The following is an 18,130-nucleotide window of genomic DNA, read 5'->3' on the forward strand; positions in this document are numbered from 1 at the left end:
AAAGGAAAATTCCATCCATCTATTAGTCAGATCGTGCTCAGGGGACCCTTTGGAATTCTGGACATCGTACCTAGATTGACTACATGCAGCGCACTGTACTAGCGTGATACTCTCAGTTTGAAATCATGTTTCTGAAACTGCCTCCTGGGGTTTTCTTTGAAGCTGAGAGTCCACTGCTCGCGTGTTGTCAAGGGGTAGAGCGTTGGCCAGACCTTGCTCTCTGATGTTCTTACCAGCCTTTGTTCCTCTTCCATGTCTCCAGCTCTCTGGGTTTCTGCTAAGCCAGTTCCTCTCTGAAATCCTAGGGTTGGCTTCGGAGTCACTGCTTTCATCCCCATCTGGATTTATTATTTCCCCAAGAAACTCATTGTCCCGTACCCTACAAGCTACCTACCTACAGAGCTTAATTTCTTTTGACATGAAAACTCTCATGGCATAGACTAATGAGTGCAATCCTCTGTTCTTCTACATGGCAGTAGCCAGCCCTGGTGGAATGTCTCTTCCTGCACACTGTGATAAAATGAGCAATTTGGCCGTCATCCCCACAGGGATGCCAAGACAGTTGGGCTGTGTTCTGAGGGTGATCAGAAGATCACTCTTCCCATGTCCTTAGCACCATCACTTTCCCATAGAAGCCCATATTGGACAGAATTCCCAGAAATGTAAGCACTGAGGACAATCTTTTGAGTCCAGCATGACCCCGGTGGGACTATGTGAACATCCACACAGGAGAGAAACTGTTTAAGGAATGTGGGAAGGCCTTTGATGGATCCTCATACCTTATACATAGGAGATTTCATACTGGAGAGTCCGTATGCATGTAAGGAATGTGCTGTGGCCTTTCTCTGACTCATACATCTTAGTATGCACGGAAAAAGTCACACTGGAAAGAAACCATATGCATATACAGAGTGAAAGTCTTTGCTTATTCCACAAGCCTTAGTACACAGAAAAACTCACACTGGAACACTGGAGAGATAACTTATATTTGGGAGCAAAGTAGGAAGGCTTTTGCTTCTTCCTGAAGTCTTAGTTTTCATAAATTCTGTTTTGCAGAAAACCCTTATATATGTGAGGTTGGTGGAAAGGCCTTTCATCTCAGGTCTTTCTGAGCATAGGAATGTTCATACAGGTGAATGAAACACTGTTCGTGTCACTACTGTGGTAGGGTCTTCACTTACTATTTAAACTTTTTTGTCCATAAGAAAACGCACATTGCAGTGAATCCATGTATATATAATATATAAAATATATATAATTATATATATTATTATATATTATATATAAATATATATTAAAATAAATATATATTTATGTAAGGAGTGTGGCAAAGCCTTTGCTTATTTCACAATCCTTTTGTGACACTGAAATTTTCATATAGGAGACAAGCCTTATGTTTGTTATGACTTTTGCAAAGCCTTCACTTTCCCCTAACTCCTTATTAAACATAGGAAAATTCACTCTCGAAGAAGACATATGTAGGGGTGTGGGAAGATTTTTGCTCAATCCTCAAGCTTTTCTGTGTGAGAAAAATTTATCCTGGATTGAGGCCTTATATATGAAATGAGTGCAGGAAGATTTTGATGCAATTGGCATAGCTTTCTGAACAGGAAAATTCACAGTGGAGGGAAACCTCATAAGTGTAAGGAATGTGGAAAGGTGTTCAGTTTGTCTCCAGCCCTTACCGCGCATGTGAAAAGTCATTTTGCAGTGAAAAATTACATCTGTCAGGAGTGTGGGAAGGAATTTTCCTGGATCCTTGGGCCTTATGCATAGGATAATTCACACTGGAGAGAAGCTATATATAAATATACATATTTATATATGTAAGAATATATATATTTATGTAAGAACGTGGAAAGTGAATTATTCTCACCTGCAACTTTAAATACAATCCTGGAGGAAATCCTGTAGGTAAGGAATATAGGAAAGCTTTCATGTTCCCTCAAGCTTTAGTAAATATAAAAGTTATGTTGGATCAATCACTTCCATGATAACAATGGCCGGCGTCAGAACAGGGCCCTTAGGTAAAACAATTTTAGTTTCAACAAGTAGGTGGGGGATAGATACAAAAGTACAGTAAGGAAGGAAGGAAATAATCATGTTATTTGTGAAAGCTTCCTGTGATACTAGTACTGTAAGTGAAAGGTACTTGCTGATTATCCCCTGCACCATGGTTATGACAATGTCCTGGCATGTGGACTTCCCAGTATCTTAACTGGTAAATAATGGTTCTTAGTGATAAGGCAAGGTGGAAGGAATTAAATAAGAAGAAATAGGTACAGACATTGCATTTTGCTGGGTACTGTCAAGACTCACCATGGTTTCATTCTTTGCTGTGACTCTGACTTGGCTCAGAGGCCCTGCTTTGCATAGATCATGGCATAGTTCAACCAGGATGCTGTGGTTAGCCTTTTTTGACGTTGTATAGAGGGCAAACCTCTATTCTTCAGGCCCTTCTGTGTTATGTTCTGGGAGTCACATCCCGCAGTGCTGTCCATAATTTGTGTCCAGGTAGAGCCACATGTAAGGAAGCACTTCATTCGCTGTAGCATATCTGCACTCATTGTATTCAGTTTTCCCTTTGATTTACACAAACATTGAGGGTAAATGTTTTGAGACTTACACTTTGGAAGCAGTAAAATCCTAACAATCTCTTATACACCAAAATGGGACCATATAGAATCCAGATGATTGAACCTGAGTCAGCTGCTTACAAGGCAAACACCCTATCCACTGTGCTTTCGCTCCAGCCAACCAGTCTTACACATTTACCTGCATTTTCCTAGTTGTTCTCTGCGCAGCTGGTGTCTGGCCCTTTAAGGCTGCTTGCAGAAGCAGAAGTGACGTCACAGCAGGGCATTTACATGTTTGCGTGCAAGATGCTGTATCAGGCCTCCATTTGTTAAGCAGGTGAAGGGAGAAGAGGCTGTCTATCTGTCGTGGTGTGGGTCTGTGTAGGCCGGTTTCGTGGCAGGACACTAGCGGCCTCCCGTGAGCACCCTGCACCGTGCTTCCCAGTTTCTGCACTGAGGGGCGGAGCCAACCCAGCTCTAAGGACACTTTTAAGCTTTTTCAACTGATATCCAGGCGGTTCCTGCGGCCTGGCCCGCCGGGGTTTTGTGGGGGACTCGGAGCTTTGGTGAGAGCAGTGGCGGCTTTGCTGGGGCGCAGGGGTTGCGGGTGTGAGTGCATGGTTCTGGGGATCCCCTGCAGTTCCGCCGTGGGAGGGTGGCAGGTGGGCGTGGGGCCGAGTGGGTGGGGGGGGGCGCTGTGCCGTTCCTACCCTCCCAGTTCGGGACTGCGCTGGGCCCTGTTTTGGAAGCTTTGGCCCCAACTTCACTGCTGTAGAAGCTGCAGTTTCACTTAGAGGACCTGCGAGATAGCACAGCGGTTAGCGCGTTTGCTTTGCATCTGGCCCACCCAAGATCGATCTCCAAGTTCGACCAGGACGGGTGCCTGAGCGCAGTTAGACATTTCTCGTCCATATCGCCGGTGGTGCCTCCAAAACTATAAAAGGACTGTTCATTTTTGAGGGGCAGCTCCCTAATGGCAAATGACACTGTAGCCCTCAGTCACTATTCATTAGTAGCCTTGAGTTCCAGACCATCCCTTGGGTGGGGTTCTAGGGGTGGTTGCGGTTTGCAACTGAAAATTTACTTTGGGACTATTTTTGGTTGTATTTTGGGCACAAATATGTAATCTCGGGGCTTCCTTAAGGAGCAGCGCTCTGGAATTCTTTTTTTTTTTTTAAGTTCTTTAGGTGTCATGTGAGATGCTGAATATCAATCAGGGTCAGCATGGGAAGCGCCCCTCCCAGCTTAATATCTCTGACTCCACATTTTTGTTTTTTCTAACGTAGAATTTCTGTATCCTAAAATCAATTTGAAAATTGCACCCCGACTCTTCATCTCTCCCTGATTAGGCAAAACCCGGCTATTACACTGAGAGTTGTGTTCAAATAATGTCTGGACATGCGCTGCATGCCTTTGGTGGCTATGATTGGTCTCCCCACCCTGGCCGGTGAAGGGTAACAGAGGATCAAAGAAGGAAACGGGCCAGGCTGTTGGTGATCTGCTGGATATTAACCCAAAGTGTCTTAGGCTTCATCTGTGAATTGCCCCTTTTGCTCCTCCCAGAGAAGCTTATCATGTCCTTGCTAACATCCCTAATTTAGATAAAGTTTATCTTTAACATTTCCTTTGTATTTTTCTTCGCGTTGTCTCAGTTCCCCAGGCCAGTCTTGATTACTTATATACCATAACTTTCTGGTTATTCTCAACTTTGTATTTGTACTGCTTTGTAGTTGAAGTGGCTGTGTATTTGTACCTGCTTCCCTGTTTCCCCTATAGCATTTTTATGTTTTCACTCTACAGCACTGTTCTTTGGTTAAACACAGAAAGACCATCAATGCTTATACTCCTAGTATTTCGGAGTAGATGGACTCAAGTATATCTACTCCTGGGCATAATTGCTTGGTCATAATTACTTGACTTGGGCTTCAGTTAAAGTAGTTCCTAACACCCCAAAAGGGAGGTTCTGCCGTGGAACTTGTATGGACCAGGGGCAAGTGGGAAAACTACCCCAGCTTCGAAATGGAACATTCTAGAAAGCACGTGTGCATGGTCTTGATGCAAACAGTTACAGCATTAGAGACAGGATCCCCATGGGGAAGGAGAAGGTGAACTGGCCTGAAGACTTAGTCTGGGATTTACAGTAAAAGCCTTGCTTGCTCTCAGAGCCCAGAGAATTAAGTGTTAAAAGCCTTATTTGCTCTGGGGGCTGGAGAGATAGCACAGCGGGTAGGGTGTTTGGCTTGCACACAGCCAACCTGGGTTCGATTCCCAGCACCCCATATGGTCCCTTCTGCAATGCCAGGAGTAACTCCTGAGCGCAGAGCCAGGAGTATTCCCTTGTATCACCGGGTGTGACCCTAAAAAGCAAAAAGAAAAAAAGCCTTATTTGCTGTCAAAGCCCAGAGAACTAAGTGTTGGGATATTTGTCTCTTACTGTGTTTATCCAAACAACTACAAGTGTTGATAACTTATACAACTAGAGGAAAAGATAAAAGCAACGTAGATATCCCTGGGAGACAGAATTTCTCCTTGGGTAAATCTCCCCATGAGAATTTACTCTGCCAAATGTTTATCTGCGTAAATGATCAGTCACCCCTCTTACCTGTCCCTTTTCGATGCCTGGGTAGCTCACAGCTCTCCTGGGTGCATTCAGTCTCTTGCTTTTGGGGTGCTAAGAGCAAAGGGCAGATGATGCTTAAGTCTCATATACATGACAATGCCCAGGAGTATATAGTATCTGCAGTTAATTAACTCTGAAGTTACAAAAGCATAATATTGACTTCCTTTGTCTAGACAAAGCTGAGGGCTGGGGGCATGGCCATCCCAATCCTCCCAGCACAATCTTCCCAACTTGGTACTGCACTGGTCCTTATTCAGGAGAAAAAAAGGATATTTTTATAAAGTTAACTGTAGAGGATATAAAGGAAAGAGAAAGTCAACATTTTATTTACAAATACAAAATCCAGAGATTTCTGGAGAATCTGACTTTACAATTCACAGGTTGTAATTAGGGAAAATGGGTGAATAATGTATAGGGGAAGCAGAGCACAGGTAATTAAAGACAAATACTAAGGAAATGGGTCTGATTGGGATGGGTGTTACTCAGTAAGCCTCAGCTCCTTGTAGCAGAGGAGAAATGATGAACCAATGTTAAACCTAAATTGTTTAGAACTAGAATCCAACCAGGGTAAAGGATTTTGTTTTTTTTTTAAGCAAGAAAGTTTTGGTTTTCCAGGAGTAAGGACATTTGCTCAGGAATCCCACTGGGTGTGCTAGGAGCATGTTTAGTTAGACCCGGAGCCATAGTACAGTGGGTAAGGACTTAACCATCCAAGCAATCGACCCAGGTTCTATGCCCTGCATTCCATATGGTCTGTACCAGAGTGATTCCTGCGTGTACAGCTAGGAGTAAGCCCTGAATCTGCCAGTTGTGGCCTTGAAACAAAAATCACACAAAGTCACACTTATATACACACATATATATGCACAATGGTGAAAGAACAACAGGGATTCAGGAGAAACTGTGAGTTTCTGTAGCACGGATAGATCAATGGTAAAGGTAAAGGTAAAGGCCCTCCCGTTGATCGTTGATTTGCTCAAGCGGGCCCAGTAACGTCTCCATTGGAGACTTTGTTGTTACTGTGTCTGGCATATCGAATACTCTCGGTAGCTTGCTGGGCTCTCCGAGAGGGGCGGAGGAATCGAACTCGGGTCGGCCATGTTGGCCGCTTGTAAGGCGAACGCCCTACCCGCTGTGCTATTAAAATATGGGATTATTTTTTTCTTTTTTGGCTCACACTTGGCGATTCACAGGGATTACTCCTGGCTTTGCACTCAGGAGTTACTCCTGGCAATGCTCAGGGGACCATATGGAATGCTGGGAATCGAACCCGGGTTGGCTGCGTGCAAGGCAAACACCCTACCCACTGTGCTATCTCTCCAGCCCCAAGAATAGAGGATTTTTAAGGACCAGAAATTTGACTCTTTTAATGTTTCACTCTCGAATTTGTCTCTGTACATCATTTCCCCCCCCCTTCGGTAGAATTTGCCTTTTTTCTTGTTATATTTTTCACCACAGCCTACAGTGCTCAGTGTTTACTCTTGTCTCTGAGCGCAAAGATCATTTGAGAAGTGGCAGGGTAACTTTCTGTGTTTAGATATCATTGGTCCGATATTAGGTGACAATGCAGGATCAGGCGACTTCTCCTTACCCCCAGTCCCCCAGTGTGTGACCGACCAATCCAGCATTTGCCTCTCCACTCCTCTATTCGAGTCCATCCCCCGCGCAGCACAGATTCACCTGGGTGGCAAAAAGGTTCTCCGTGCCTAGACTCTGGCTCTTTACAGTACCTAATGGAAACGGAAGTGATGTCATAAGTAATGTCATAAATGTCCATCCCTCTCTCAGACACTGGGGCTGTTGCTCACTTGGCAAAGGACAAGTAAATTTGCTCCCCATCCTGGAAGGGGGACTCTGAAGAAGGATTTAGTTGCAGGATTCGAACAACCTCCTGTGAGCACCCTGCACCTTCCCGTTTCCACAATCTGAGCCGAGGGGCCGAGCCAAATTGGGGGGCACTTTTGCGCTGGTTTTTCACTTGTTCGCCAACATACAGGTGGATCGTGAGGTGTGATGGAGGCTTTAGGCGACACAGAGCTTTGGGGGTGCAGTGGGGGCTGTCTCAGGGTTCAGGTGTGACAGTTGTGAGTTCGTGATTCTGGCATGCCTCTTTTGCCATGATCGTCTCCAGCTCCAGGATGGGGCAACACTGGGTGAATGCGGGAATCATCCGAGTGCTTGGCTATTCCAATCGTCCCAGCAGTCCCATGTTAGAACCATCGGCCCTAAGCTCGCTTCTGTAGAATCCCGAGATTTGAGGTGCAGAGCTTCAGCCCCTCCACCTAATGGCAGGAGACCTGTTGCTGGTTATCTTCATTTTCTCCCGTGATAGACGCGATCATGCGGGGTATATGGGGGGGAAGGAGGCCTGCAGGTGGCAGAGGTTTGCCAATGAAAATGTATTTTGGGGGCTATTTTTGGTTCTTTATATTTTAGGGGGAGAGAGAGCACATACGCGGAGATGCTCATGAGTTACTCGAGTCTCTAAGCTCAGGTATTATCCCTGGCGCTGCTGGGGGCCATATCGGATACAGAGGATTAATTGGTTCATCTAGTCAAGCACCCAGTTCACATTATTGCCTTCTAACCACAATACCAGTGTATCTTTTTCTGGTTCATGAATTTCAGGTCCCTCACATCAAGCTGCAAAGCACCCCTGACTCTTCATCTCTCCCTGAGCAGAAAACACCTGCCATTGTGGTAAATACTGAGGTCCCCAGAAAAGAGTGCCCAGGTGCATGTCCTTGTCTACCCTGCAAGAGAGCGTCGAAGATTTGTTCACTCTAAGTCACATGGTGTAGACACATTCCAGGCTACGGTTCCCAAGGGGCAGCACTGCTGCCAGCTGCAGGGGGCCGCTAGTATTCGGGAGCTCCTGGGCTGAGAGTCGGCCCCTGAACGGGCCTACAGGGACTTTCCTGTGGGAGCCAGAGAGGAATCTGGGGATCAGAGAAGGCTGTCTTTTCTTCCCCTTTAGCCTGGGCCCAGGCTCCTCTCCTGAAGTACAGCACAGATGCCAACAAAATTTGCATCCCCAGCGGAGACAGGAGCTTCTGCCATTGTCTCCCAGAGGTAGAATTGTGAGGCTGTGCCAGAGGGTGTGGCTGCTCTTAGCTCAGGAGTGGGAGGAGGTGCTCCTGTCTGGTGCTCAATGTTCCTACTTCTCCAGGTCTTTGCAGGGAGCCTCGTGCTGATCCTCAGAACATCAGTGACAGGAGAAGATGGTGACGTGGCTTCTCCTAAACCATCCCCAGGTAGGAGTAGAGGGATAGAATGACATGAGGTAGTACCAGGAGTGCCAGGGTTCCTGGACCATCTGTTTTGAGTTTATTTTGGACGGATTTCAAGATGAGACTTCCGATCGGACCGTCCCATTCTGCTGTTTGAAGCTGCTTTTGTGTATGTTTGTTTTGTTTTATTTGGCCTTGGGGCCGACCCAGTGGTGCAAGAGGAGTACTCAAAGCTCAGTGCTCAATGCTCATTCCTGAAAGGTCTAGGTGACGAATGGGATGCTGGAGGTCCAAAGGTTTCATCTTGGGTTTTCTGTTTTCTTTGGGGTGGCAGAGCAAGGATTCTTGCAATCATTTCTTGTGCTGCACTCTGGCATTGCCCCTGGCAGTGCTTGTGGACCATATGGGATGTTGGGGATCGCCAGTCCTACATGCTGTCCCTGGAATAGCTGTCCTGTTATGCCAACCTGCTGCTTCGGCTTCTTTTGCATCGTTTTTCTCATCAGCTGTCCTCTTGACTCTGTGCTCTGGATTCACAACTGACTGGCGTCAGAGCACCCTGGGGTGTGTTGGCCCCGTTTGCGCCCTGGCAACTACAGTGACTTGGGCCTCCAGACTTGCTTTTCTCCTGTTTTGTCCTTCCTGCGTTGGAGAGACTACCTGCTCGGTCATATAGGCTTAAGTTCACATAATCTTGTGTGTGGATTTCTGGGCATGTGCTGATCCTAAGGAGAAAGCCAAGGATCTCTGCGGCCAGTAGAGATGTTGGGGTCAAGAAACTTCTAAATTCTTTGAGCGGGATGTGGGGTGGTCCAGTGCAGTGAGTTCCTACAGGCAGACATGCCATGCACTGTTCTGAGTAGTTGTCTATATGGACTCTCGAGTTCTCAATCCTAGTGGTCATGTGCTGTGGGGGTGCAGCGGTGAGCATGCAGTAGTTTTTGCTACACCCAGGGATAGCCTTTTGGATCGTACAAGTCTGTGTTCAGGTGATCCTCTCTACAGTGCTTACTGGAACAGTGGTGCTCGAATTGGCCGGGGGGTTACCAGGAAAGGCAGATACATCCAAGAACCTTCTGTATCACGTCGTCCCACTTTAGCAGATCCAGTTGCCTTATGTGATTTTTGGGGCCCATCAGTCATGCGTGAGCATGGAGGCTGGTTTATTCGGAGTGGAGAGGCCCCGCGACAATATAGGACCCTGGGACCTGGCCTCAGAGTAGTGTGAATGAGGCTAAGATAGATTCTGACTCCCACCCTCTTCGTGTGCTGACTCAGGACACAGTGACCTTCCATGACGTGGCTGTGAACTTCACCCCAGAGGAATGGTTATGCCTGGAGGCCTCTCAGCAGAAGCTCTACAGGGACGTGATGCTGGAGACCTACCAGAATCTGCAGGCTGTCGGTGAGAGCAGTGTGGAGCCAACCATGTCTGAACAGACCTGCGTTGGCTCCCTGGGGTTGGGCGGAAGCTGTGTGTCCAACAGTAGCTCTGTGACGGGCGTGCAGTAGCTCTTCCCTCCCTCGTGTTTTTTAGGGTTCAACTGTGGATACTCAGGGCTTACTCTCAGCTTTGTCTTCAGGAATTACTCTTGTGGGGTAGCCGGACCCTATGGGGTGATTCAGATCAACGCGTTTCAACTGTGTCCATGGGAAGATCCCTCTCTGCCCAGTTATCACCCAGGTCCCTTTAAATAGTTCCATCCATTGGTGAATCAATTTACTTTGTGTACTACACGAAATTTTGTGTGTTTAATTGGTTTTGCTGTTGCCTTTGTTTGGGGGGCACAGTCCACAGTTCTCTTGGCTCTGTGCTAAAGGATGACGACTACGAGTGTTCAGGGGCCATATGGAACCATGTATATTTAAACCTCTTGGCAAGTTAAACTGTCGCTGCCTCACCCCCAGTACTTTTGCATCAGTCACTCAAGTCAGACGGGTTTGCATTTTCTTTTTTCCTTAGGGATTAGGAATTATTCCTGCCTGTGTATTCAGGGTCCACACCTGGCCTTGCTCCAAGACCATATGGGCTGCCTGGGATCAAACCCACATGTGTGTGCAGCGCATCTGTCTTATCTGCTGTACTATCTCTTTCCCACCACAGGGGATTTGATATTTCGTCTCTCAACTCATTAGACGCTGCCTTGTTTCAGTGCTTTGATTTACTTCTAATGGTTCTTGTGAGACTTCAGCAGGACTTAGGGGTTGCTTCTGGACTCTGCACTCAGGGATCGCTCCTGGCTGGCATGAGGGACCCTAGGAGATATCGGGTATCACAACTGGATTGTCCGTGAGAAACTCCTGCTGTGCTCTCTTTCTGGATACATTTTTAGCTTAAAAAATAAGGGTATCTTGTCACCCTTGGCCATTTCCAGATTTATTATGCACTTAGTTTTACTGAAGTCCGTGAAAAGTTCATGAGGGGCTGAGGAAACTCCATGTGCTGCTGAACCTAGAGAGATAGTACAGGGATGAAAGTGATTTTCTTGCAAGCGGTGCATGTGGGTTAAATTCCCGGCAACCCATGTCATACCCGAGCACCAGCAGTAGTGATTTCTGAATACAGAGTCAGGAGTCTCCCCTGATCATTGCCAGGTGAGACCCAAAACAAGACAAAAAACAAAAACATACTGTGCTAATCAACCCCCTATCTGCCATACACAAGGCCAGGTCTAGAGTATTTGTGATATTTTCTTGGGTCTTACCTCTCGAATAACTAGAAATATGTGGAATTTTGGAAATGGACATTCTGTTCATGATTTTCAGATAAATGCCCACTTATATCAAGAAAACATGGGCATTTACCTGTCACCTTTTCCCTGTGACTTATCCATGCCTCTGTCTCTGTTGCGACAGGGCACACTGGAATGAAGCCTGCAGTGATCTCCTGGCTTGAAGGAGGAGTTTTGAGGTCGGGTAGGAGAGGCGTGTGTGCGGGTGAGTGTCTGAGGACCCTTCCTGGATCAGGCCCTGTGCAGTGTATGGGTGCCCTGAGCATGTGTGAAACATGCTGCTGAGGCTGGGGCCTTGGTGTCCTGTATCCTTGGGTCTGTGCTGCACTCAAGCTGCTCTTCATTTCCTTGGACTGTCAATCACAGAATGATCCTGTAATTTGCTTCCATGGCTTTTGAATAAATAAGACCATAACATTGATAGTTTGGATCTAAATGATAGTATAGCAGGGAGCGCCTTGCAGTGCCTGAATGTGACCTGTTCAATAATCTGTTCAATAACCTGGTTCCCCGAACATCACCAGGTCTGCTCAAAAACAAAAACATAACCTAGTGTAGAATTGCCAAGATCCTCACAGTTTTCCACTATCCGAATCTTTTGTTTAGTGTGGGACTCTTTGGATTTTGAGAACCACAGAGATGTACTCTTAACTACATGGCATCATTTTGCTACATATTGTGACATGTGTGACATGTGTGAATTGCATGTTCTCTTCAGTTTCAGAACTGAAACCGCGACTTCAGAATTTGGTATTACAGCACTTTGATTTGGAAATGGGGTCAACAAGTACGAGTGAGTTGGTAAGATTCACGAATGCAGAATAAATATTATTATGCCAGCAGGAGTGGACCAAGTATGTGATTGTAAAGGTGGAGGGCTGGGATTGGCAGGGAGAAATTCCAAAACCTGATGCTTGGAGTAGAGGACTCTTAGCTTTGCTAGGTGCTGACATCAACCGTGTATAAAAATACTGTGAGTTTTTGATTGGCTTGAGAGTGGTAGTTGTTTAGAAAGCTAATTTGTGCGCCCTAGAGATGGTGCAGTGAGAAATATACTTGTTTTGCATAGGGATGGATGGTCCTTACCCAGCACGCCTTATAGACAGCATAGACCCACAGAACTGATCCGAGACACTGCATGGTGTGCTCCTCCACCCACCCAACCTCCAATGAATAGAAACTACAAAACAGAAAGAAAAAAAACTTTATTGATCCTGAAAGGAATCACTTGTGGTGAGAGCATTGCAATGGCCACATGATCTGTCTCAGCTGCGTTACGATGCAGCGTAGTCTTCACCCCTGCATCACAGGTTCCACACAGAACTTTAACCAAATCCACATGTGGATCTATTTCATTTTCTCTTGAAATGGATGTGTCCGTTTTCTATAGAAGGAATTATTTCTAGTTGTATTCCTTCATTAAATTAAAAAGGGGGAAAGTCCCAGAATTTACTCTCTATCCATCAATGTTGTGCGTCCAACTTACGGTAACATGAAGTTATTCAATAGTAAGACAATTCATATGTCAGTAATTGCATTTTTGTGGTGCATATGTGTGGAACTACATCTGAAGGGCTCAGTTTTTTGACAGGAAGACTCAGTGTATAAGTCAATAATTAGAATCCTCTGTTGTTCTGCAGGAAAGCTGCCACCCCGAGTGGAATGTCTCTGATCCTGCACTGTATGATAATGTCTCGACTGATCAATCCTGCCCTCAGCCCCATGAGGACGATGAGACAGGCGGGATTTCTTCTGAGGGTGATCAGAATGGTGAGAGCTACCTCACTCTGAAGAAGCCCTCTCCTGGAAAAAGTTCCTTGGAGTGTGTTATTCTCAGTTCACAGACACAAAATTCCCCAATGGGGTACCTGATAGGGAGAGAAGCACTGTTTATAGTTAGTCCCTCACAGCAACAGACCCTCAACCACAGTCACCGTGAGCAGAACCCATATAGGTGTAAGGAATGTGGAGGAGCCTCCCCATGTTCTCAGTACTGTGGTGTACCCTTAGAAAACCATAGTGGACAGAATCCCCAGAAATGTCAGCCCCAAGAACAAAGTGTGAGTCAAGGGTTACTCCATCATGACCATATGAATATAAATTCAGGAGCGAAACCTTTTGCATGTGAAACATGTGGGAAGCCTTTGATCAATCATCACATCTTATGCATAGGAGAATTCATACAGGAGAGAAACCTCATGAATGTCAGACATGTGGGAAGGCCTTCATTCAGACCTCTAGTTTTAATGGACCTATGAAAACTCATAGTGTAGAGAAGCCTTCTATATGTCAGGAGTGTGCTAATGCCTTTACTCGATCCTCAGGCCTCAGTATACATAGAAGTATTCACACTGGAGAGAAACCATATATATGTAAGGAATGTGGGAAGGCCTTTGCGAAAGCCTCAAGTCTTAGTGTACATAGGAGAATTCACACTGGAGAGAAACCATATATATGTAAGGAATGTGGGAAAGCCTTTGCGAAAGCCTCAAATCTTAGTGTACATAGGAGAATTCACACTGGAGAGAAACCGTATAAATGTAAGGAATGTGGGAAGGCCTTTGCTCAATCCTCAAGCCTTGGTGTACATAGGAGAATTCACACTGGAGAGAAACCGTATACATGTAAGGAATGTGGGAAGGCCTTTGCTGGAGCCTCAGGACTTATTGCACATAGGAGAATTCACACTGGAGTGAAACCATATATGTGTAAGGAATGTGGAAAGGCCTTTGCTTTGGCCTCAAGACTTAGTGAACAGTGGAAAATCCACACTGGAGAGAGACCCTATGTTTGTAAGGAATGTGGAAAGGCCTTTATTTTGGCCTCAAAACTTAGTGTACATAGGAGAATTCACACTGGAGAGAAACCGTATATATGTAAGGAATGTGGGAAGTCCTTTGCTGAATCCTCAAAGCTTAGTGTACATAGGAGATTTCACACTGGAGAGAAACCGTATATATGTAAGGAATGTGGGAAGTCCTTTGCTGAATCCTCAAAGCTTAGTGTACATAGGAGAATTCACACTGGAGAGAAACCGTATATATGTAAGGAATGTGGGAAGTCCTTTGCTGAAGCCTCAAGCCTTCGTGTACATAGGAGAATTCACACTGGAGAGAAACCATATATATGTAAGGAATGTGGGAAGGCCTTTGCTGGAGCCTCAAAACATACTGTACATATGAGAATTCACACTGGAGAGAAACCGTATATATGTAAGGAATGTGGAAAGGCCTTTGCTACAGCCTCAAGCCTTAATGTACATAGGAGAATTCACACTGGAGAGAAACCGTATATATGAAATGAATGTGGAAAGGCCTTTGCTTTGGCCTCAAGACTTAGTGAACATTGGAAAATTCACACTGGAGAGAGACCCTATGTTTGTAAGGAATGTGGAAAGGCCTTTATTTTGGCCTCAAGACTTAGTGTACATAGGAGAATTCACACTGGAGAGAAACCGTATATATGTAAGGAATGTGGGAAGTCCTTTGCTGATGCCTCAAGCCTTAGTGTACATAGGAGAATTCACACTGGAGAGAAACCGTATATATGTAAGGAATGTGGGAAGGCCTTTGCTAAATCCTCAAGCCTTACTATACATAGGAGAATTCACACTGGAGAGAAACCGTATATATGTAAGGAATGTGGGAAGTCCTTTGCTGATGCCTCAAGCCTTAGTGTACATAGGAGAATTCACACTGGAGAGAAACCGTATATATGTTAGGAATGTGGGAAGGCCTTTGCTAAATCCTCAAACCTTACTATACATAGGAGAATTCATACTGGAGAGAAACCGTATATATGTAAGGAATGTGGAAAGGCCTTTGCTGGAGCCTCAAGACTTAGTGTACATAGGAGAATTCACACTGGAGATAAACAATAATATATGTAAGGAATGTTGGCGTGGATGTGGCGAGAAAGGGACACTCCTTCACTGTTGGTGGGAATGTCCACTGGTTCAGCCTTCTGGACAACAGTATGGACGATTCTCAAAAAATTAGAAATTGAGCTCCCATTTGACCCAGCAATACCACTCCTGGGAATATATCCCAGAGAAGCAAAAATGTATAGTCGAAGTGACATCTGCACTTGTTTGTTCATTGCAGCACTCTTTACAATAGCCAGAAACTGGAAGAAACCTGAATGCCCAAGAACAGATGACTGGTTAAAGAAACTTTGGTACATCTACACAATGGAGTACTATGTAGCTGTTAGAAAAGATGAAGTCATGAAATTTACATACAAGTGGTACAATATGGAAAGTATCATGCTAAGCGAAATGAGTCAGAAAGAGAGGGATAGACATAGAAAAATTGCATTCATCTGGGGGATATAAAGTAACAAAGTATGAGATTAATACCCAAGAATAGCTGAGATCAGCACCAGGAGGATTACTCCATAACTTAGAGGCCAGCCGGGTATCCTAGAGGAAAGGGCATTTCAGATAGAGAAGGGAGCACCAAATAAAGGATCTTTGGAGGATCCTCCCAGGAGGGGAGATGCATGTCGAAAGTAGACTATGGAATGAACATGTTTGCCACTCAATGCCTCTTTTGCAGACCACAACACCCAAACGGAGAGAGAGAACACAGGGGATTGTCTTGCCACAGAGGCAGGGGGGGATGGGGTGATGGGGGTGAGAGGGATATTATCCATGGTGGTGAAAAACGGGCACTGGTGGAGGGATGGGTATCTGATCATTGTATAATTGAAACCCAAGCACAAAAAAAAATTGTAAATCTACAACTGTAAAAAAATTAAAAAAAATAAAAAAAGAATAAGCCCTGAGCACAGCCAGCTGTGGATCCCCCCAAAAATTTAAGTAAAATAAAATAAAAATAGAATCTGAAATAAAAAAGGAATGTGGAAAGTCCTTTGCTGAAGCCTCATAGCTTTGTGTACATAGGAGAATTCACACTGGAGAGAAACCATATATATGTAAGGAATGAGGAAAGGCCTTTACTTCATCCTCGCAATTGACTATACATAGGAGAATTCACAGTGGAGAGAAACCGTATATATGTAAGGAATGTGGGAAGTACTTTGCTGAAGCTTACTGATTTTCACCCGGGCTGCACCTATGCCAGTATTCTTGTGCTTGGAACTGCTTGTGTGTTAACTTGTAAATAATGGGTCATGGTGATGAAAATAAGGAGGAAGGTGACTGAATAAACTGAATAAACACCCTCCTGCTCAGAGCTGTAATGGCTCACTACTCTGTTGTTGTTTGCTATGCTTCTGGCTTGGCCCAGTGGGGCTGGTTAGCGGGAATTATGGCAGAAATCAACCAAGATGCAGCATTGAATACTTTGAAAATGGAAAAATAGGTAATCCTTCATTCTTCCGTGTTTCCTGTGTTAGGATTTGGGATGCTTGAGCACCCTGGTTTGGCCACTTGAGCGCCAGGTCAAGCCAGCTTGTATGGTGCATTTACGCTTGTTTGTTACTTGTTCTGGATATCCAGGCTTTAGTGGATGTGGAGCTTTTGAGGGGTGCATTGGGTGCTGTTCTGTCACTCAGGTGTCATGGGTGAAGGTGCGTTATCCTGAGGGCCCCTGCAGCCACCATCGATCCAGGTCCAAGACGGCACTGGAGGTTGGGCACATGGACTTCAGGCCTTGGTGTGAGGAGCTTGCAAAGAGTGGAGGTGTTGGTCATCTCATTCCTCCCTACTGGAGACTGTGAAGGACCCTGTTTTGAGCCTTTTGACTGGACCTAACACTTATCGAAACTCCAGATATGTTCACAGGCAGCCCCCAAAGGAAAGGGACACTTTTGCCGTCAGTCATTTTCATTGGCTTCAGTGCTGGGTTTGGCACTTTGGGGTGTGTTTAGACAAATGAGAGGTATATGACTTGAAAATTTACTCTTTGGATTATATATATTTTTTTGCTTTTTGTGTCACACTCAGCGTTTCACATGGGTTTCTCCTGACTTATGCACTCAGGAATCACTCCTGGTAAAGCTCAGGGGACCATATTGTTTCTGGGATTCGAACCCGGGTTGGTCACGTGCAAGTCAAACCTCTTACCCGCTCTGCTATCACTTCAGCCCCTCTTTGGATTAATTTTAATAGCTGCTTTTATTCAAGGCAGTTGGAAGGGATTCTTTGATGCACAAGGTTTACTTCTGGTTGTGCATATCAGGAATTATTCTGTGGTGCTGCTGGGTACCTATCGGATGGGGAGGCTAGCATCCTAGTAGCTTCACAGTGATTCCAACCCCACTATTGGTGTTTTTTCCCATATATAGAATTTCTACAACCTGGGATTATGGTACCGCCAGCAGGTCAATATGTGCCTGTAAGGCGACTGCATCAGCAGCCTGATGGCACCATCAGACTTCCAGATACTCCAAAATTGATGCTGTGCCTTTGGCCAGACTCCAAAAACTTTGGGCAAAGTCTTCCAAGAAAGTAAACAGCCAATGTTAGGTATGTGCAAGACACACCAACAAACCATTTCCTGCTCAGCTATATAATTGGAGGCAAGGTCTCTCTGGTTCCTGATCAAACCTCTTAAAGGCTATGATCCCAGAGACTCATAGATAAATCTCGGAACCCAGCGGCTTTTTGCAGAGATGTGCCCGATACCCACAATGAGCTACCGGCGACAGACCACCACAAGGGGGAAAGGGGGTGTGTCTCCGCCTGATCCCACTTGGTGGCTCAGTGGCCACCATCTTCCAGAGGCCATTGGACAGACAGGTTTGGGCCTGCAGTGACAAGACATGCAAGGCCTCATGGGATTGGGCTGGACTCTGCACTTTCCTCCCCACCTCAACGAGACCCCGAGTCACTGCCCATGTACGAACTCTCTGGCTGATCCCAGAGTCTCAGAAACTAATTTCGGAACCCAGTGGCTTTCAGAAGAAATGTGTTCTGTCCCCACAGTAGGTTACCTAAGCTGGGTATTTCAGGTGGGAATAGGTTTTGTGCCTGGCGGCTCAGTGGCTGCCATATCTTAGGGTTCTGGA

At 45.5% G+C, this 18,130-nt stretch overlaps 2 pseudogenes; one reads left to right on the plus strand and one right to left on the minus strand.

Moving 5' to 3' along the window:
• LOC130022347 (zinc finger protein 420-like) overlaps window positions 1-14,948 on the plus strand; it is a 93,110-nt pseudogene extending 78,162 nt beyond the window's left edge.
• LOC130022173 (zinc finger protein 208-like) overlaps window positions 1-18,130 on the minus strand; it is a 442,428-nt pseudogene that overhangs the window by 277,672 nt on the left and 146,626 nt on the right.

Source organism: Sorex fumeus, unplaced genomic scaffold (genome assembly GCF_029834395.1).
Source record: "Sorex fumeus unplaced genomic scaffold, SorFum_2.1 ptg000019l, whole genome shotgun sequence".
NCBI lineage: Eukaryota > Metazoa > Chordata > Mammalia > Eulipotyphla > Soricidae > Sorex > Sorex fumeus.